This window comes from Sapajus apella, unplaced genomic scaffold (genome assembly GCF_009761245.1).
Source record: "Sapajus apella isolate SASKATOON/1434 unplaced genomic scaffold, GSC_monkey_1.0 scaffold39, whole genome shotgun sequence".
In the NCBI taxonomy this organism is placed as follows: domain Eukaryota; kingdom Metazoa; phylum Chordata; class Mammalia; order Primates; family Cebidae; genus Sapajus; species Sapajus apella.
Genome location: NW_022436979.1, coordinates 9,550,061 through 9,573,209, shown reverse-complemented (window position 1 = coordinate 9,573,209; position 23,149 = coordinate 9,550,061). Strand labels below are relative to the sequence as shown.

Genomic DNA, 23,149 nt, shown 5'->3' with positions numbered 1-23,149 from the left:
TGGGAACCTCCACCTAGATGTCAGAGAATGTACGGAAATGCCTGGATCTCCAAGCAGAAGTGTACTGCAGGGTTGGAGTGCTCACAGGGAATCTCTACTAGGGCAATTCAGAAGGGAAATGTGGAGTCAGAGCCCTGACATGGAGTCCCCACTGGGGCACTAACTAGTGGATCTATGAGAAGAGGACCACCATCCTCCAGACTCCAGAATGGTAGATCTACTGACAGCTTGTACCATGCACCTGGAAAAGCTGCAGGCATTCAATGCCAGGCCATGAAAACAGCCAGGAGGGAGGCTGTACCCTGCAAAGCCACAGGGGTAGAGCTGCCAAGGTTGTGGGAGCCCACCTCTTGCACCAGTGTGACCTGGATGGAAGACATGGTGTCAAAAGAGATCATTTTGGAGCTTTAAGATTTGACTGCCCTGTTGGATTTTGGAGTTGCTGGGGTCTGTAGCCTCTTTTTTTGGGCCAATTTCTCCCATTTCTAATGAGTGTTTTTACCCAGTGCCTTTACCCCCATTGTATCTAGGAAGTAACTAACTTGCTCTGATTTTACAGGCTCATAGCTGAAAGGGACTAGCCTTGTCACAAAGGAGACTTTGGACTTGGACTTTGAGTTAATGCTGGAATTAGTTAAGACTTTGGGGAACTATTGGAAGGACATGATTGTGTTTTGAAATGTGAGGACATAAGGGCCAGGGGCAGAACGATATAGTTTGGCTCTGTGTCCCCACCCAAATCTCACCTTGAATTGTAATAATCCCCATGTGTCAAGGGTGGGACCAGATGGAGATAACTGAATGATGGAAACAGTTTCTCCCATGCTGTTGTCATGATTGTGAGTGAGTTCTCGCAAGATTTGATGGCTTTATAGGGGTCTTCCCCTTTTACTCGGGACTAATTATCTCTCCTGATGAGCTATGAAGAGGTGCCTTCCACTATGGCTCTAAGTTTCCTGAGGCTTCTCCAACCATGCAGAACTGTAAGTCAATTAAACCTCTTTCATTTATAAATTACACAGTCTTGGGTGAGAACAGATTAACACCATGCTTAACTATATTTTTGTGTTTTGAGTCTAGAACACTGTAACTGGATTGCTGTCCTTGTACATATAGAATTACTTTTGTTTAGAATGTCACATAAAAATGACTCAGATTTTCTGTCCTTCACTCTTTTGCCTAACATTGAGGCAGGGACAAAACGTCATCCCTGGAGTCATGTGCAGAGGCTTGTGCCATGCTGTGCCCACACATGAGTCTGCTGTCTGCATTCACCTCAGGACAAATGCCACTTCCCTGCTGGACCTCACCATTGGACATCCATGACTTTCATTTCCCTGATGGCAGGGAATCATCAGGCATATTCCTTCCAATGTTGTTTCCAGAGCCTCCAAAGCTGGAGAGCAGGTTTCTGCCAAAGGAGGCACAGGTGCCCGTGTGGACTTTGAGGCACACTGTGCTCATGCAGAATCTGTTTGTCATGACAGTGTTGCCAGTCTCTGTGACCCTTCTTGTCTCTTAGCTAGAATCTTATTATTTCTGGCCTTTGTTTTTTCTAACATCAATACAGAGAAACAGATGAGGGGCAAATACTAGACTGTGACTTAATGGTGAGAAAACAGCTAGGAAAAAAATTTAAAAAGGACTCGGGTTGTTCAGAGCAATGGCAAAAATTGCCGGATTGGTTGAATCCTGTTTCTCCTCCTCATTCTTGGCATTTCATTTGGACTAACACAGAAAATTTCCCACTTTCATGTTAAAGCATACCCTTTCAGGTCTCTTTAGTGTGATCTTCTTAGGTGGCATTTTCAAATGTCTTAAATTGCGCATCCCACAGGACAGATTTGACTGGAAGGACGTGGTTACCATGGTACTCAAAAGACAGCTTCCAGAAAGAAATGTATCTCCTCCACAAACAGAAGTAAAAACTGAAAATAGATAGAGTGGCATATTTTCTCTCCAGAAATTGAGGACAAAAAGTACAGTATATGTTAGTAAAATGCCAAGTCTAATTTTAGTTTTTAAAACTTCCTTATTACTTTAAACCTAATACATTTAATGAATTTTAATGATGACTTTGGCCATTGCATGAGTCATATTATTACTCCTGTAGCACAGTCTGGTAGAGGGTCAGTATTCTGGAAATCTAATATGAGCTACTTCATAAAATTGCTCATCTGAAACTCATGGGATTGTCACCACACTCCCCCTAGGTTTCTACCCACAGTAATGCTATTTTTAGATCTAAGTACCATATGGGAATCAAACTACATAGAGGAATCACAGTGCAGATTCTACAAGGTTTGAGCTGCATTAACATTTTGTCTAATGTTCTCAATTTACAGATAAAGAAAGTAAAAGACGAAAAAGGTTATATGACTTACCCAGTCAAGCAAGTGGTTGGAAATAAAGCCACCTGCTTTTACTTTTCTTATTATTTTTCTTGTACATTTTTTTGGATTTCTTATTGCTTGCTTTATCATGACTAAGATAAGATTCACAACAAGTGTTAGTCCACCAAAGGAAAGTCATAGCTTCCAAAGATAGGTGATCCACCGTACCATTTGCACTAAAAACAAAAGTAATATTTTGTTTCCAAGGCTTCTGTTCTTAAAAGAATTTAAGGGACTAGGGAATGATTTAGAATGATCTTCTGTATTTTGTAGGTTGCCCAGTCTGGAAAAACTTCATGTTATAAGCACGAAAATTTAGTTTGCATGTTTAGTTGGCATATGAGATGGTATTTGTGGGGATGAGATGTGCAGTGGTTTTACCAGGGACCAGCATCTCAACTATCCAACTTATGGAAAATATCACAGTTTGTTATGAAAAAGTAAAGTGTGGAAAATAGTCACCATGTAGGTCATTACACTTGGCCATTATAAAACTACGTTTGTGTCATTGAATTTTAAATGGGTTCTCAGTACTACTGGTGATTCCTTATCACCTCAAATTGACTCTAATTATCTTATCATCACTGTTACAAATGCTTCCTCTGCTATCAGTCTTCTAACTCTGTTACACTTGTGTGTGTGTGTATGTGTGTGTGTGTGTGTGTGTGTGTGTGTGTAGGGGAAAGTGGTTGAAAGAAATAAAACTGCTTGTGACTAATTTAAGCAAAAGAAAATTTACTGACTTGATACTAAAAGCTAATGGCATTGCAAGAAGAATGGAGGAACAGACATGAAGAGGACAAAACCAGCTCTGGAAGCCAGCAGTTTGGAGCTGTGGGAATCATTCTTTCACAGAAACTTGTCAGGGCACAGCTGCTAGGGAGTGTAGACTCCCATCCTTATCACAGTCTTGCATCAAGATTCAAAGTCCCAGGAGTAAATTTTCTGTCTAAGCTTGTAACACATTTCTGCCTCTTGGATGTCCTGGGTTGTGAGAAGCACGACCCATTCCCTACAGCCCTTGTAATTGGAGGCAGGCACATAGAATTCATATTGCAGTATGTACACACACCTTGGGGCTTAGGTAACTTCACAAAAGGAAACTGAGGTGTATTAAGCAGTAAGAAAGGGTACAATGTAGAAAACAGTTGTCAGTTATCTTTTATCTTTTCCTTCTCTGCAGATGGCCAGTGCCCTGGATTAATTAAAATCATGTATGCCAATTGAAATGAACTGTATAAATGTTCCTTTTCTTCCATTTTCCATCTATTTCACATCAAGGATCTCTTGTTGTCAATGCCATCTACCTTTCTGGAAGTTTCTCGATCACATACACTTTCTTTTTCGTCTTCAATCTCATTATTACAGTTTCTCTTTTCTCATGACTTTAAGCTCTTCATCTTCTCATTTCCAAATATTAAAATCCTTCCATTGACCTTTTTCTTGCCTTAAGGTACCGTTAAATGTCTCCAATTTTTCTGTGAAAGTTTCAGAAGTGTAGGCCACACCCACAGCTCTGCTCCTTCAGTGTTTACTCCTCCCTTCCCTCCGTACCCGAGTTCTGAACCTGCTCTGGCAAGTCACCAGAGAACTCTCCCAATGCCAACAGTCCTCTACCCATCTGCCCCCTCACTGAGCACTCAGAACTCTGCTAGCTGTAGGCCGTTTCCTGAAAAATAGTCCCTTCTTCGGCTTTTGCAGCGTTATATTCAATTATTTTAAATGTCTCTGACCTCTAGTTTTGTCTTTCTCCTGGAACTTTTTGTTTCTCTAACAAATTATATGTGGGTGCTCATCAATGATAACATCCTTAGATTTGTCATCACTTCTGTTTCTTTATTCCACAATCTTTACTGACCTACAGAACATGAAGCTGTGCGGCTGAGGTTCCACCTGCTGTAAGGAACATGGTGCTCTGTGTTTTCCTGGTGCTGCCTCACATCTCTTTTATGAAAGTTACCGTTTTCGTTTTAGGCTAGCTAGTCACGTATTTCTCTCTATTTTTCTATGGATTGCAATTTTCTGGAGTTTGTGGGACTCTTTTATTACGTTGTTTAATATATGACAGGTGCTCAGTTAATAATTGTTAAATTGATAAGTTAATACAGTGGAAAATAGACACCCTAATAAAACCCTGAAGAAAGATGGACTGTAATAGAAATAAAGCTAGATAATTAAGCATAACTTTATAACACAATTAAGTTTTATGACTACAACTACAATTGTTTACTGAGTTTCCTGAATTACAAATATTTGGATTTGTTTCCATATTGAGGGTCTATAATAGAGAGGAGAACAGAGATAATTTGACATTTTGCTATCTCTTTCAAATATTAGGGATTCATTTTAAAATTACACATCCTGGAAATAATGGAAGAACAAAGTTTTTTGTTACAGAAATAAAGTGCCTTTTTTTGGAAAAAAATAAGATGAATTCATTAATAATTGTTAGTTATCATGAGAAAAAAACAGAGCCTGTCCTTTAAATCTTTGACTTATCACAATTACTCTATTTATAGTTTTGCTATATTTTTAATAAAAATATATTTCTCATTGATTTTGTGGGAAATATAATAACATAACTGAATAACACATAAATGATTACAACTTTTTAAAGTGTGAACATTCACCTATGATAGAAGAAAATGTGATGGCGTTCTGTATTTGCAACCTAAATAATATTTTATAGAAAATATTTATGGTGTTTTTTTTTTTTCTTCACAAGGCACTACTCTTTCAGTCTTGCTGATAAAGTTTCTAGATATAAATTTAGAAATGACAAAGTACCCAATTTAATAAAGGAATGCCTACATGTGACATTTAAATATGAGTACCACATAAATGATTTTTTTATGACCTACAGATGTTACTTCATTAAACTGAGAAAGGAACACACATTTCCCTTTGTTACATCTGAAAATTAACATATCTATTTATCTAATCAATTGAACATAGCTAAAACACACACAGACTCAGATAAATAAAAATAAAATTTTATTATTAGTATCTTATTCTTCTTTCCCCAATACCTTAAATAAAATCAGCAAGTACCTACTTGTCCAGTAAACAATTCCACTTCTTTTGAGCCCCTCATGAAGGTTAATTAGTATTTATCTCTAAACCCAGAGGATAAAATTTAATTCATTCTAATAAGACTTGTTAGAGATCACATTTTGGTTTCACAGAAGTGTAAATTTTAGAATTTTATTTTCACAGGAGGGTTATACCATCTGTCTACATGTTAATTTATTGCTTCAAATACATTAATTTCTTTGCACCTTTTATTTGTCACATAAATTTCGGCATTGTTTACATATTAACCCTTGGGTTCCTAGACTAGCATTGAAGAAATTCATACTCTAAGTACTCAAAATAATAACTAAACTTTAAAGGCAGGAGTATTAATTAATATTATATTCACTATGATCAAAGAAATGTATAATGTTTCTTCTCTTTCTCAAAGAAAGTCAAGTAGAGAGAGTTCTATTATGTAATCTTTTGAAATATCTTAATTTCTTTCTTTGCCTTAGTTTTACATACTTCAATTTGCATGGCAGCTCACCATACCCACATTATAGGAATATTTTAGTGCTTCCTGGGTTAAAGCCAAGATGGCTGATGCCTCAGACAGAAAGACATACATCAAAGAAGGCCTGGAAGCAATTTTAGGGAGTGCCTGGAAATAGAAGAGAAGTGTTTAAGTCTGGAGTAGAGTAGTGAAGGAAGAGGTGGAGACAAGTGCTCGGGATGACACCGAGGTGCAGAGTAGGTTCCAGAGAGCTTGCAGAGGTGTGTAGAATGGAGAGCTATGAGCCACGCCCTGGTAAATATATACCTCTATAAACTGTGCAGAAATGAGAGAAGATAAAAACAGGTTACTTCTAGTATTGATTTAAAATGCTGGCTTATCTAATTAACCAGGAGGAAAAGAAAAGGCCAATACAGATAAAATAATAAATTTGTGGAATCTCTGAAGAGAAGAAAAAAAGCAAAGAGAGATTGTATTTTATAAGCCATAATTGTAAATTCCCAGAGGAATGAGTCAGGCATTTTTTCTGGAATGCATATGTCAGAGACAAAAATAATGTGTTAGTTGAGCTTTAGCAATAAAATGATCTATGATCTCTTTGGGAAAATCTGGAAGGAAAAGAGAAATTTTTTTTTTTTATTTCTGCAGCAAAAATTGTGAGCAGATCACAGATATTCTCATACAAAATGGTCACTAGAGATTGTATTAGTCCAAGGTTAAAGAGACGTAATGCTACTAATTTTGCACAAAGACTCTGAAATATGCAGTGTTCCTATACAGGGGACATAACAGCACAAATAATCCTGGTATAGAAGAAGTCAGAATCACCTAAAAATTTCTGCGTTGGTGAATGGATATAGGGGATAGTGTCATTACTTGCCAATCATGGTAATGAGTAGAAAAGATGATAGAAAGCTACAGAAAGCTGTTGTGACCAGGGTAAAAGAGAAGCCTGAGAAATATTCAGAAATCAGGAGGAAAGACAGCTACATTTGTTAGTAAAATTGATTTTTTTTTGGAGATGGAGTCTCATTTTGTCCCCCAGGCTGGAGTGCAGTGGTGCAATCTCAGATCCCTGCAACCTCCATTTCCCGGTTTCAAGGGATTCTCCTGCCTCAGCTTCCCAAGTAGCTGGGATTGCAGGCATCCACTACCATGCCTGGCTAATTTTTGTATATTTAGTAGAGATGGGGTTTCACCACGTTGGCCAGGCTGGTCTCAAACTCCTGATCTCAGGTGATTCACCTGCCTCAGACACCCAAAGTGCTTGGATTACAGGCCTGAGCCACTGCATCTGGCAGAGTGAATTCTTCTGAAGATAAAAATTACAAAATTTTGGCTCAAACTATTTGCTCAAGGTAAAAATGAAGTGAGAAAGATGAATAAGGAAAGACTGGAGAAGCACCAGGAGACTCCAGTGTACAAATAAATTAACCAGGAGACATGAGACAAGAAGATGAATGATTCTAAAGAAGCCCTAGAAGTATGATATTAACATAATTAAGATAATAACAGCAACTCGCATTTATTGAATCTTTCTTGTTTGGCATATATATTTTGTGTGATGGGTGCTTTTATTTCATTCTTATAACATCTCTTTAAAAAGATACTTATTCTTCTGTTTTACACAGAAGATTTAGAGGCTTTGAAAGATCAAAGTAGTCGTTCAGGATTAAAGCTAGTGAATAAGGAAAACAGGTTGCCAACTTAGCTGTCTAACCGCAGGAGAGCCTGAGAGAAAGAGCTATACACAAAAGATAAGAGAGATAATTTTCCCAAAGAGCTAATTTTTACCAAGACATAAAGTATGGGAACAAAGAGAAGTTCAAGGATAGAAGCCATGTAGTGTAACAGAATATATTTAAAAGAGGAAAATTACAGGGTTCTAGATAACAGTCCATAAGGAGAATCATGAGATTTAGAATGTAAAGCAAAAAGTTAAGAAAGCTTTTAATTTCAAAAAGAAACATTTTATATACATTATTTTTCTCTTTGTATCCTCGGTATTTGGCACAGTACCTGTCACATCGTAAGTACCTAATAACATTTTATTGAGTGAATAAAGGAAACTTGATAGTTGAATTTTTAGTGTCAACAAGGTAGCCTAAGATCCTGAGTTAAAAGGCTTAGGATAGCTTATTTACATAGGGACTTTTTAATAATGCATTGTTGTTTGATATTGAGGAACTGGATTATTGCCCTGAAAAAAATTAAAATATATATATTGACTTGGTTCAAGAAAAAAATTAGATCTTGTATTTTAAAGTGAAGTTTAGATGCTGTATTCTGGCTCAAGGGAAACTAATAAATAATTAAGGTCAATGACAAAACACATGAAAGTGTCGTATATTATTTGGAATAATAGCACTAGTGAATAAGGGAAATGGGTTGCCAACTTAGCTGTCTAACCACAGGAGAACCCTGGGAGAAAGAGCTATACACAAAAGATAGGAGACAGAATTTTCCCAAAGAGCAAGTTTTCACCATGACATAAGGTGTGGGAATAAAGGAAAGTTAAAGGAGAGAAGCCTTTAACTTCTATACTACTACGGCAATTCAGTTTGTTAATTAATTGGTGAATAAAGGAAAATAAATAACATGCCTAATCATGCAGATGAATGATTCAGAGCACAGAATCTGGAACCAGATAGCTTGGGTCCAAATCCCAGTTGAAAATTATTAGCCATGTGAGCTTGTCTAAACTTTTTAAAGTCTATGCTATTTCCTCACCTGTAAAATGGAGGTAATGATGGCACTTACATCATAGACTTGTTAGGAAGATTAAAAGATCTAGAATTTGTGAATTGTTTAGAAAAATACTTGGCACATAATAAGTGCTATGTTATTGGGTTTTAAAAAATAAATAAATGTGATATATTTGTAAGTGATTAACTTACTCCCTGGGTATATGTGCTACCTTTTTATTTTGTGTATCCTGTACACTGAATCACATACTTTTATAAAACGACTTTTGAAGTCTTTAGCATTTAGCTAATAGACCAGCATATTAGGAAAATAAACAAGATATACTTTATTTTATATAATTTTTGTAAAATATGATTACAACTGTTAAAATGCATTTTAAAAAGGTAAGATGAAAGTACAATAAGCCTTTGGCATTTATGAGTTGAATAATGAGATTTCTGACAAACTGAGAGTAGCTTTGGAAATCTGTGCAATGTAGTTGTTTGTGATTTTCATTAGGCATGGTTGTGTTTTGAAGTAAATCATTAGTGACTAAGTCAAGTCAAATGCCTGGAAGCATAATTTAGAATACTACGGACTTACTGAAATATAATCACAACATGTGAAACTGAAAGGTGCCTAGGAATCGGTGTAGACTAACTCAAGTCATCAATAATATGAGCAATTGGAAAATAATAAGTCATCAATAGCACAAGATCCAGCTGAACTGACACTTTCCTGAATTCACACAACAAATGAAAACGGAAAAGGATAAAAGAAACTTCCAGAGAAGTAGTGTCATTCATTCATTCTTTCAACAAGTAAGGATTTACCATTTACAAAAATTGTCACTAATAATGAAAATAACAAACAGGTCATATTCTGGACCATAAAATAAGTTACAATACATTTGAAATGATTGAAATTATATATAACATGTTCCTGTATGAAACAAAATTAAATTAGCAATCCATAACAGAAAGATAACTGGAAAATCCTGAGATATTTAGAAACTTTTCAACATATTTTTGAATAACAAATTAAGGAAAATACAATAAAAAATTGAATGTATTTGAAATTGAATGAAAAAAAATTGTCAAAATGTGTAGGATGTAGGTAAAGCTCTACCTAGAGGGAAGTGCATAAATTGAGAATAATGAATTAGTGAAAGAATTGTCCCAAACCAATGACCTAAGTTTTACCTTAAGAAACTAGGAAAAGGTGAGCATTGTATCCCTAAAATAAGTAGTAGGAAGGAAATAATAATGATAAACACAAAACATACAAAACAAGTTAATGACATAGAAAACAGAAAATTTATACAAAGCAATAATATGAAAAACTGATTGAATAGATCAATGATTGACAAAACTCTAGCCAGATTATTTAGTAAAAAAAAGAGAGGACACAAATGATCAATATCAGGACCAAAGGGTGTATCACCACAGATACTATAGATATCAAAACAGTAAAGGTCTGGGTTCTAGTTCCACATGTAAGGAGGAGTTTGGAAATGACCATTACTTCTTAACAGAAAGTAACAAACTGAACAGATGAAGAAATCAACACTCGGGATCTTAAAGCGAGGAGATGAAGAGAGGAGATGACACAGGGCAAACGGTTGCCTCCAATATTGAACAGACAGACAGGTAAATGCAGGGAGTTAGGCTTACCAGAGCAAAGACTAATGAGGATGAGAAAACCTGAACAAATTGCTGGAGGCTTGGTGTGGACAACTCTGAGGGCTAAAAGCTCGAGAGAAACTGAGTCATGGGGACAAGGCACAATATTTACCTTCACAAATTCAACTAGGTTGACTTGGTTCCCAAAGTAAATATCAGAAAAAAATCCTATTGTTCTTCTGGCAGGGAGAGAGGAAAATGAACCATTTTGAAATACAGGAGAGCACTCTGTTCTTAACAAGATATGCCCTAAGGAGAAACTACTTAACCAGAACCAAATGTGCTGGGGTATAATCAGACTCTAACTGATTTTAAGGGAAATACCCAACTTGAATCAGCTGTAGCCTTTCATGTGCGAGAAGGGAAATACCAACCACAATAGTCAATACATCACCTAGAAGGAGAAGAACAAAGCTGTACGACTAACTCCTGACTTCAACACTTACTATAATGCAACATTAATCAAGACAATGTAATATTGGCGAAAGAATAAATCAATAGATCTATGGAAACAGAAATAGATCAACAGAAGCAAATAGTTTAATGGAACAGAATAGAGAGCCCAGAAATAGTACCACATAAATAGTGTCAACTATATTTGACAAAGGAGCAAAGGCAGTATCACAGAGCAAAGATAACTTTTTTCAACAAATGTACTGGAACAACAGTACACCCACATGTAAAATAATCTAGGCACAGATATCACACTATTCACAAAAACTAACTCAAAATGGATCACAGACCTAAATGTTAAATGCAAACCTATAATAATCCTGGAAAATAACATGAGAAAAATATATAGATTACCTTGGGTATGGGATGACTTTTTAGGTACAACATCAAAGGCATGATTTATAAAAGAAACAAATGATAAGCTGGGCTTTATTAAAATTAAAAATTTCTGCTCTGTGAAAGACAATGTCAATAGGAAGGGAAGACAAGCCACAGATTGAGGGAAAATATTTGCAAATGATATATCAAATGACTGTTATCTAAAATATACCAAGAACCCTTAAAACTCGACAGTAAGAAATGTAAAAATCCCAATTAAAAAGTAGGCCAAAGACCTTAACAGACACCTTGTCAAATAATACATGCAGATGGAAAATAAGCATATAAAAATATGTTCCACACTTCATGTCATCAGGGAAATGAGTATTAAAACAACAATGCACACCTAGTTGAATGGCCAGAATCTGGACCATTGACAACACCAAATGCGGAAGAAGATATCAACCATCCAAAACACTCACTGATTGCTGGTGGGAATGCAAAATGGTACAACCACTTTGGAAGGCAGTTTGGTGGTTTCTTACAAAAGTAAACATGTTTCTGTCTTATGATACAACAATCACACTCTTTGGTATTTTCCAAAGAAGTTGGGAACACGTTTACACAAAAACATGTACATGGATGTTTATAGCAGCTTTATTCTTAATTTCCAAAATTTGAAAGCAACCAATATGTTCTTTAGTAGGTGAATGGATTAACAAACATGGTACATTCAGACAATTAAATATTATTCATTACTAAAAAGAAATAAACCATCAAGCCATGCAAAACTATGGAGAATCCTTAAATGTACATAATTAAGTATAAGAAGCCAATTTGTAAAGGCTACATACTGTTTGATTCTAACTATGTCACATTCTGGAAAAAGCAGACTGGGGATAGTAAAAAGGTCCATGGTTTTCAGGGGTTGAGGGATGGAGAGGTGGAGCACAGAGGATTTTTGAGGCAGTGAAAATGCTCTGTATAATACTATAACGGTGGGTACATGTCTTTATACATTTGTCCAAACCTTAACATGCGCCACACAAAGAGCAAGCCCTAAGGCAAACTTTGGACTTTGGATGATTCTGACATGTCAATGTAGGCTCATCAGCTGTAATAAGTGTGCCATTCTGGTGGGAGATGTTGATAGTGGGGGAGGCTATACATGTGTTGGCATAAAGGAGCTTATGGAATTCTCTGTACCTTCCTTTTAATTATCCTGGGAATTTAAAACCAATCTAAAATATAGTTGCTAAAAAACGAATATTGTAAACATTACGGCAATAGATAAATAACTTGGATAACATTTAAAAATTCTGTGAAAGACTTAAACTACTGAAGTTCACTAAAGAAAACATAAATTTTAATAAACCTAAAAATATTAAAGAAATTGAGTTTTCAATTAAAAACCTTTCCACAATGTAAATTCTAGGTTTAAATGGCTTCAGTGGTGAATTCAACCAAATATTTAAGGAGGACGTAATGCCAATTCCACACAAACTCATTCTTCTACTGATAATAAAATTAAAGAAAACCCAAGAAAATAAAACTACAGACAAATATTCCTCAGCAGAATAGACAAAAATATTCTATATGTCAGCAAATGCAATCAGAAATTAAAAGTAAGAAAAAAATCTCAGAAACTACCAGTAACAATAGCATCACAAAACATGAAATGTTAATGGATAAATTTGACAAAAACATTTAAGATGGTACATGTAGAAAAAAACAAAAGATTTATGAAAGAAGTTAAAGAAGAACGCCGGGTGTGGTGGCTCAAGCCTGTAATCCCATCACTTTGGGAGGCTGAGGCAGATGGATCACAAGATTGAGACCATTCTGGCCAACTTGCTGAAACCCCATCTCTACTAAAACTACATAAATTAGCTGGGCATGGTGGCTTATGCCTGTGGTCTCAGCTACTCGGGAGGCTGAGGCAGGAGAATAGCTTGAACCCAGGAGGCGGAAGTTGCAGTGAGCCCAGATTGCACCACTGCACTCCAGCCTGGTGACAGAGTGAGACTCCATCTCAAGAAAGAAAGAAAAAGAAAGAAAGAAAGAGAGAAAGAGAAAGAAAGGAGAAATCAAAAAAGGAAAATTGTAGATATAAAGAAAGAACACCAAATAGAAACTTCTAGAATAAAACATAGGAGAAAAATCTCAGTGAATTAGGCAAAGGTTACCTAAATAGTACACAACCACAAAGGCACAAACTATAAAACGAAATATAATGAGTTGGATTTAATCAAAATTAAAAATGTTTGCTGTTCAAAGGACACTTGAAGTAGTGAAAAGTTTAACCATAGAAGACATATTTATAAATTATATATAAGTTAAAAATTGTATCCAGGATAGTATAGGAACGCTTACAATCCATCAATGAGAAGAAAAACAATCCTATTCAAAAATTAGCAAAAAGCTGGGCATGGTGGTTCATGCCCATAATTTCAGCACTTTGGGAGGCGGAGGCAGATGTGGGCTGATTGCTTGAGTCCAAGAGTTTGAGACTAGCTTGGGCAAACTGGTGAAACTCTGTCTCTACAAAACATGTGACAAATTAGCTGAGCATGGTGGCATGCACCTGTAGTCTCAGCTACTTGGGAGACTGACATAGGAGGATCACCTAAGCCCAGAAGGTCAAGGCTGCAGTGAGCCATTACCATGCCACTTCATTACATACAGCCTGGGTGACACTCTGACCCTGTCCCAAAAAACAAAAAACACGTGAAAACTTGTTCAACTTTATTTTATTAGAGAAATGCAAGTGTAAACCACAATGAATATCTCTGTAAACCCACTAGAAAGGTAACATTTAAAAAGTCTGAGCACATCATGTTGGCAATGGTATTGAGAAAATGGAACTTATTTATTTGTTTTTTGAGACAGGGTCTTTCTCTGTTGTTCAGGCTGGAGTGCAGTGGTGCAACCACAGCTCACTGCAGCCTAGAATTTCTGGGCTCAAGGGATCCTCCTGCCTCAGCCTCCCAAATAGCTGGGACTACAGGCATCTGCCACCACAGCCAGCAAATTTTTATTTTTTTCTAGAGACAGGATTTCCTTTTGTTGCCTAAGCTGGTCTTGAACTATTGGGCTTGAACAGTGCTCCTGCCTCAGCCTTCTAAAGTGTTGGGATTACAGATGTGAACCACTGTGCCTGGTCAAGAAAATGAAACTTTTATACATTGCTGGTGGCAACATAAATTTGTGCAACTTTGGGAAATTATTTTGAAGTTTCTTATGAAATTAAGCGTATGCTTTTATAAACCAGTAATGCCACTCCTGGATATTGGTTCAAGAAAAATGTGAATGCATATGCTCATGCAAAGACTCATACGCAAATATTGACAGCCTCTTTATTTTTAGCAGCCCAAAACTTAAAAAAACCCAAAGTCCATCAATAAATGAATTGATAAACATACTGTGATATATTTGTTCAATGGAATACTATTCATCATTAAAAAGTAATGGATTATTGATATGTACAGTGTCATTGATCAATTTTAAAATAATTATACTGAGTGAAAAAATCCACAACAAAGTGTACATAGTACATGAATTTATTTATATAAAATTCTAGACAATGCAAACTGAACAATAATGTCTAAGAAGACATATAGTGCTGCTCGAGGATGATATGGAGGAAACTATGGCTCACAAAGAGGCATGAGGAAACTTGGAAGAGTGTGATGGAAATATTCTTTATCTCTATTGTGGTGATGTTCAAATATATGCATGCACATTTGAAATCTCATGAATTTTATGCTTTGAATTTATGCAGATAGTTGTATTTCAATTATCCTTTAATATAGCCGTCAAAAATGTCTACTCAATACAATCACCAGATTCAGTGAAATCGAGAAAAGGAAGGAAGTGAGAGAGAGAGATGGGGTGGAGAGAGAAAGACAACAAGGAGAAAATTGTATTTGGAAAAACTCACATGCTGATATTCGTGGGGCGACTATATTGGTACAGCGACTTTGGAAAAATGCAAAGCTGAGATGACCCTATTTGCAACAGCAACCAAAGCTTTCAAAATGAGTAGCAAAATTTATTTTTTAAATGCAAAATGTATATGAAATAGTCTCAGGATATATCTGCCAGAATTCCTTGAAAAAAATGTCCACTCCCTTAAAGAAAAAAAAAGACAAAAATAAAAAACCTTGTGCTTTGAGTAGATGGAATGCTAATGTAATACTGACAGGGATTTTAAACTGGTTACTCAAGCTGAACATTGGCGTGTTTGCCAAAGAAATGTGTACAATGTTTACTAAGGTACTTGTACAAGAAAGTTCAAACAGCACTGACTTTAATAGTCAATAACAGGAAGTCTATAGGTGTGTACAGCAGTAGACTGGATTAATCAATTGTGCTAAATTAACACATTGGGGACACTGTTCAGCAGGAAGAATAAATGATCTATAACTACAGGGGTGGATCTCACAAACATAATGTTGAGCAAAACCAAATTAAAAATAATATATTAATAGTATATGATTCAGTTTCTACAAAGTTCAGAAATAGGCAGTCTACTGCCATACTGTTAGAAGACAGGGATGGTTACCCTTGATGGAAAGGAGCCGCCTCAAGGGGTCTGGCAGAGTCTTCTGACACTTGAGCAATTTTCTGGGTGCTGTTTACATGGATGTATGCAGCTTGTGAAAATTCATTGGGCTTTACTCTTGCAAAGTGCACACTTTTGTGTATGTATGAGATACTTACCAAAAAGAAAAGAACTTAAAGCCTCAGCCAAAAAGTCAATCTATGGAAGCAATAAATTAGACATAAATACAAAACTATGCTTTGGATAGGAAGACTTAAAAATAAAACTGTGAATTTTGCCTTGAATTAATGTACACACTATGTCAGTTATAAATAGTAATTTTAGATTAAATAAACGTGAATATTTGTATTAATTTTTTTATGGAAGATGTGCTACTTTGATATTATTCCTCAATCTAGTTATTTATTTCATTTCTATTTTATGGAAGACATAATACATTATAAATTTGGAAAACAATCCTAAATTTACATTAGGGATAGTGAAAAATAAAATGTCTTTAAACTCACCTCTAACAATCTGATTTATGTCTGAATGTTCTTTTTTATTATTATTATTATTATTTTTTTGAGACAGATTCTCTCTCTCTCTCACCCAGGCTGGAGTGCAATTGGCTCACTGCAATCTCCACCCTCCAGATTTAAGTGATTCTCATGCCTCAGCCTCCCCAGTAACTGGGATTATAGCGTGTGCCACCACGTACAGTTAATTTTTGTATTTGTAGTAGAGACAGGGTTTTGCCATGTTGCCCAGGGTGGTCTCAAACTCTTGACCTCAAGTGATTTGCCATCCTCAGTCTCCAGAATTGCTGGCATTACAAGCTTGAGCCACTGTGCTCAGCCAGTGTATATCTAACTCAAAGTGTTTAATTTTTTTTTGTTTGTTTGAATTAAAAGTATTGAACTTGTTTTTCTGCGTCATTTGAATGAGAGAGGACTGGAGTTAGAGATGCATAGCTGTATAATTTATATATATATATGTTATTTTTATATTTTTATCATTTTACTTTATCTTTCATTTGTCCTTTTATCCTTATTTTTGTATTTTTTCCTTTATCTAAATATATATTTATAATTTTTATATATTTACCTTTTTCTGTTTTTCTCTCTCCTTATGCAAGCTCCAATACTACATTTGTGCCTTTAATTTCTTTATAAAGGGTAAACTTGAAATATCCTTTGACTATGCTAGAATGTTCCATTATATTCCTGTTTTTTATATGCAAGTTATTAGCAACTTTTTGGAATGCATATTTGCATGGATCTAAATTTGTTTAAGATTACATAGGTTAATGAAGAAAGTTGCTGCCGTTCTTTGGCCTAGCGTTTTTTTTTTTTGTTACAGGTCTTTTCACATGGATGAGATACTTACATGACGAAATTTCTAGGAAATGAGATTTTTTTCTAGAATTCACCCATATGCTTTACACATTAAGAGTAATCTTAACATTCACTTAACTTTCCTCTCAAAAAAATTTAAATACTCAGAGCCAAAAAATAAGGATCTGCTTTAGCATCGTAGCTGACCATTTTGGAAAGATTTTCCTAGCTCTACTCCTAGAAGCACTGCATAGGAAGACTAGTTCATGAAGTGGTAAGTGGCCTTTTCTGCTGGTGTTTAAGCAGGGTGTTCTGCTTGCTTGTCACTGAAGTAACTAATAGGAAAATGGTCAATATAAATTGACAGCATAGACCATAATATTTGGCTTTTAAAGATATTATCATTCTGTGCTACACTTCCCTCTCAATTTTGCTTTTGGAACATTTTTAATTATGGATTCCATTTCTCTAATAAATATAGTGCTATTCAGATTGCCTGTATCTCTTTGTGTGAATTTTGGTAATTTGTGTCTTTCATGGAATTGGTCCATTTTATCTAAGTTATCAAGTTGATGGCCATGGAATTGTTCACAGAATCTAGTATTCTTTTAATGTCCATGGGATCAGTAGTGATGATCCCTCTTTAATTTCTAATATTTGTAATTTGTGTATTTTCCTTCTTTTATTCTTAATCAGACTGGCTAAAGTTTGTTAATTTAATTGACTTTTTTTTTTCAAAGAATCAGCTTTCAGTTTCATTGATTTTTCTCTATTGTTTTACTCTTTTCAAGTTCATTAATTTCTACTTGTTATCTTCTCACTTCTGCTTGTGTTGGGCTTAAATGGCTCTTCTTTCTTTAGTGTCTCAAGACAGCAGCTTAGTTGATTTATTGTAGATCTTTCTTCTTTTGTAATATATGCATTTAAAGTTAGAAATTTCCCTCCAGGCACTCCATACAGTTCCATAAGTTGTATATTCACTTTTATTTATGTCAAAGTAGTTTAAAATATTCTCGAAATGTCATCTTTGACCCATGTGTTCTTTAGAAATGTACAGATTACTTTCTAAATATTTGGTGTTTTGCAGCTAGTTTGTGTTGTCTGCTTTTTACATTAAAGCAGTTGACATATTACTCACGGTTATTTTAAATTCCTGGAGACACAGCATGGCTGGTTTTGTTTTAGGGGCATCTAGTTCCTAGCTGTTTGATGTCTCATGATATAGGATATTATTCAAGAAAAACCCAGAACACTTCATCTGTATTCTTGTCACATCTGTCTTGGTGTCAGGAATCTAACAAGAAGTGGGAATTAAGTGAGTGGAGAGTGGGGAGATAATCCTGTCTAGATATTATTTCTCTAGGTTCATGTGGCTCTTCCTTCTGCAGGGCATTCACCTTTCTGTACTTCTGCTGCACAGTAAACACGGGCTTCATTGAAGTGTATGGATATATTTTCTTTAGTAGACAGGAAATTCATGGAACAAATTATACTTAATTAAAAGCGAATGACACAAACTGAGTTTCACGTTACTTAACTAGTTTATCTCGAATTGAGAAGATTCTATTGCCTCTACCTTTTGCTCTTTGTCTCTTAAATGAACAGACACACCATTGATTTCCAGACTTTGAGGCTTCAGCCTCTGAAATTTTTGCAGCTTTAACTTAAATTTCTTTGGATTACTTTTTTAGTTTTTCCTTGTAACTAGTCATATTTTTAATAGCTTTAGTGAAAGATGATTGACATACAAAAACTACACATATTAATCATGTATAATTTGATGGTTCAACATATTTATGCATCCATGAAACCATAACCACAGTTAAGACACTGTATACGTCTATATTCTTCTCCAGGTTTCTTCATGACCCTTGGGAATTCCTTCTACCTGACCCACCCAACCTCCTTCTTCCATCCCCAGGCAATCACGCATCTTCCTTCTATCACCATAGATTAGTTTGCATTTTCTAGAATCTCAGATAAATGAAATCATACAGTATCTACCTTTCTTTGCTTTTTTCATGAAGCATAATTAAGAGTCATCCATATTGTAGTGTGTTTCAAGAATTTCTTCCATTTTATTATCAAATAGAATTCCATTTCATGCATATATTAGATTTGCTATTTGTTCACAGACATTTGAGTTTCTTTTAGTCCTTAACTCTTACAAATAAACCTGTTGTAAATAGTCTTATAAAAGTCATAGTATGGACATACATCTTCATTTCTCTTGGGTATACACCTAGATGCGGAATGGATAGATCGTATGGTGAATATATTTTTAACTTTTTAATACATTTGCAAAATGTTTTCCAAATATTCTTTTACTATTTTGCATTTCCACCAGCAGTGTTTGAAAGTTTCACTTCCTTTATATCCTCACCAACACTTCGTTACTTTCAATTTTCTTTAACTTTTCTTTTTTTTTTTTTTTTTTTTTTATTGAGAAGGAGTTTCACTCTGTCTCCCAGGCAGGAGTGCAACAGTGTGGTCTCAGATTACTGCAAACTCCTCCTTCTGGGTTCAACCAATTCTTCTGCCTCACCCTCCTGAGTAGCTGAAATTACAGGCACCCAATGCCACACCTGGCTAATTTTGGTATTTTTAATAGAGACAGGGTTTCTTCATGTTGGCCAGGCTGGCCTAAAACTCCCGACCTCAGGTGATCCACTTGCTTCAGCCTCCCAAAGTGCTGGGATTACAGGCTTGATGAGGCCCGGCCCTTCTTTAGCTTTTCTAATAAATGAGTAGCAATATCAGATTGTGATTTTAATATTTATTTCCCTAATAACTTATAATGTTGAGCTCTATTTACATGCTTATTTACCATTCATATATTTATTTGGTGAAATGTTTGTTTAAATCTTTGGCCAATCTATTTACATAGCCTACCTCTCTAGTAATCTAAGTCTTTAATTTCTCTTAGCAATAGTTTGTAGTTTTCAAGTGTGTGGTTCTTGACCATTTTTGTCAGATTTCCTCCTATTTTATGTTTTTGATGCGTTGTAAATGGTAATTTCTAATTGTCATCTGCAAAAACGCATGTTGCTATTTTTTTTTTTTTTTTTTTTTTTTTTTTTTGGGAGGGGGTTTTGCTTTTTTTCCCCAGGCTGCAGTGCAATTGCGCAATCTCGGCTCACCGCAACCTCCGCCTCCCGGGTTCAGGCAATTCTCCTGCCTCAGCCTCCTGAGTAGCTGGGATTACAGGCACGCGCCACCATGCCCGGCTGATTTTTTGTATTTTTAGTAGAGACGGGGTTTCACTATGTTGACCAGGATGGTCTCGATCTCTTGACCTCGTGATCCACCCACCTGGGCCTCCCACAGTGCTGGGATTACAGGCTTGAGCCACCGCGCCCGGCCATGTTGCTATTTTTTTAATCCTTCTTCCACTATTTAGAACCTCCAGTATATTCATAAGTATATGTAGTAAAGGGCAAACATCCTTGTTTTGTTTCTGATCTTAGGTGGAAAACATTCAGTCTTTTGTCATTAAGTGTGATGTTAGTTTAGGTTTTTTTTTTTTTTTTTTTTTTTCCAGAAAATCTTTATCAGGTTGAGAGAGTTTCTTTTTATTCCTAGTTTGCAGAGAGTTTTTAAAAACAAAAATGGATATTGCATTCTCTCAAATGACTTTTCCTGAAAATATTACAGAATTCAGACCATTTACATTTAACGTTATTACTGATATTGTTAGATTTAAATCTGTTATTTCACTATTTTAATTTTCTGTTTACTTCTTCTTTGTTCCATTTTCACTTCATTTTTAAAACTGATTTGTATGATTGCATTTTATATCTTTTCTGTGATTCTTAGCTATAACTACTTTGCTATTGTAGTGAATATTTTAGTGCTTATGTGTTTTAACTTATCAGAACCTACCTTCAAGTGGTTTTGTACTTCTTCACATATACTGTAAGAATCTTGTAATTTTTTGCTTCATTTCTCTCCTCTCAGTCAGTTCTGAGATGTATTATACTGAAATATTCTGTACTCATACATTTTACTTTTTGCATATTTGTACATCACATGCTATATATTGCTTGTGATATAATTGCTTGTGCTTATTTTTGTTTATTGAATCAATTATATTTTAAAATATTTATGTTAATTTTTAAAACAGTTTTAGGTATATAGAAAAATTGAGAAGATAGTACAGAGAATTGCCATACTACTTACACGCAGTTTCCCCTATTATTAGCATCTTACATAAGTATTGATACAGACAGGAGTCCCGAAAATACTGGGTAGAAGAGGGCAGAGTCCCTGATGAGGGCTTCACCCACAAGCCTGGACCTGAGGCCGTAAATGAGAATATGCATTCCTGTTTTCCTGCCCGAATGTTTCCTTTTCAAAAACCACCCTGGTCTGCCATGCCCCCCACTCTGTACCCATAAAACCCCCGGGTTCCACTGACAGAGGAGCAGAGTAGTGTGGTAGAGAAGAGAAGAAGCATCTGAATGTTGAGAGGAGTTCAATTGGGAATGGCTGAACTCCAGGACAAGATTATCTTCCCACTCCATCCCATTTCTAGCTCTCCATCCTGCTGAGAGCCACTTCCATTGCTCAGTAAATATCCTCTGCATACACAACCCTTCAATCTGTTCATGTAACCTGATTCTTCCTGGATGCCAGAATTTGGAACGCACCGTGTGCGGGAACCCCAAAAGGCTGTCATACTGACTCTTCACTGAGCTGTTTAACATTTAAGCCATCCACAGACAGCAAAGCTAAAATTTGTTGTAACACACGCCCTCTGGTTGCCCACCAGGAGTTGCAGGCAACCCCTAGATGCTGCTGTGGGCTAGTATGGCGTTTGTTCCTGCTGGTGACGAAAGGTACTTGACCTGGCTCCTGTACCCGCTTACCTGTGTGCTCACCCTCCTGCATGCAGTTTGAGCAAATGAGCCAGGGGCTGAGTAAATGAGCCACATCTCTGTTACAGGTCCCACAAAGGGATCAAGAAAAGTCTCCCTTCTCAGTATGGTATATTTGTTTTAATTAACGGACTAATACATTGTTTTTAATCAAACTGCATATTTTCTTCTGAGTCTCTTAGTTTTTACATAGTAATTTTTCTTAGTTTTTACCTTAAAAAAATCTCTTGTACCCAGGAAAACCACATAAACATTAATTTATCAATATATTTTTGCTTTTTTGAGTAATTCCTTATTTTCTTGAACTAAAGGGTGTTCCAGACTTATCTTGTTTATATCTCATCCAAGTCCTAGAATCAGCCATTTCTCCAATGGTATCAAAAAGCAAGAGGTGAGTGCTAGGCTTTTATGTGCTCCTGTGTGCTAGTTAGGTGTTCTCATTGTTGCTGGAGTGTCATTGCTTCCAGGTCCTCTCAGTTGAGAAAGAAAATACGTGTGTGTGTGTGTGTGTGTGTGTGTGTGTGTGTGTGTTTGTGTGTGTGTATTAACCCATAATATGTACATATTTATAAACATTTCCATGTGTAAGCATCAGTAGCATATTAAGTTAAATATGAGTTTTTCTATCTTCAGCTATAATCCATTACCCAAGGGATCATTCCAGCCTCCTTCCCTTGTTGATTTATACATTTCCACTCTAATAATGAGAAGCCTCATTTGCATTATCCGTCATCCATTTGTTTAATTGTTCAATTCCAGTACATTTATCTGGTACTATTAGAATTGTTATCCTCTACCCCAGTAGAAAACAATTTTGTTGACTAGAGTACAGTGCTTATGTTCAGTTCCTTTTGCCTTATGTCTCATAGACTCTGTTCATTTCCAGAGTTATTTCATTTAGCACTTTACTCTCAACCTCTTAAATGAGGTTTTTTTCATATACTTGTAATATAGTTAGATTCTCTTGTAACAGTGTTAATTCTTTCCTGGGATCCTCTGTCTCAATATATTATTTGCATATGTTTGTTTTATCGTTTGTATCATAAAGTTCTATAAGTTTTGCAAATGCAAACTGAACTTCTGAATATTTGGACTATAGTTGTAATAACTGTTTTAATATTGTTGCCTGCTAATTCTAATATTTAGTTGAGATCTGGCTCTGTTCAGACTGATTATTTTCTTTCTCTTTGAGAGTATATTTTCCTACTTCTTTGCATGGGTAGTAATTTTTGATTGCCTTCTAGAAATTTTGAGTTTTTCCTTTTTTTAAAAAAAATATTGTTAAGCTATGTTCCAGGATGCAGTTAATTACTTGGAAACAATGTAATCTTT

The 23,149-nt window shown here is 35.7% G+C and overlaps 1 protein-coding gene and 1 long non-coding RNA gene across 4 annotated transcripts in view; one reads left to right on the top strand and one right to left on the bottom strand.

Moving 5' to 3' along the window:
* Positions 1-23,149, top strand: part of GPM6A (glycoprotein M6A) — a 375,095-nt gene that overhangs the window by 128,250 nt on the left and 223,696 nt on the right. The gene's annotated exons all lie outside the window — the stretch shown is intronic.
* LOC116565207 lies at positions 19,382-20,169 on the bottom strand. Its single transcript, XR_004275327.1, has 2 exons — positions 20,087-20,169; positions 19,382-19,448 (listed from the first exon to the last, which is right to left on the bottom strand). It is a non-coding gene; the product is annotated as an uncharacterized LOC116565207 (long non-coding RNA).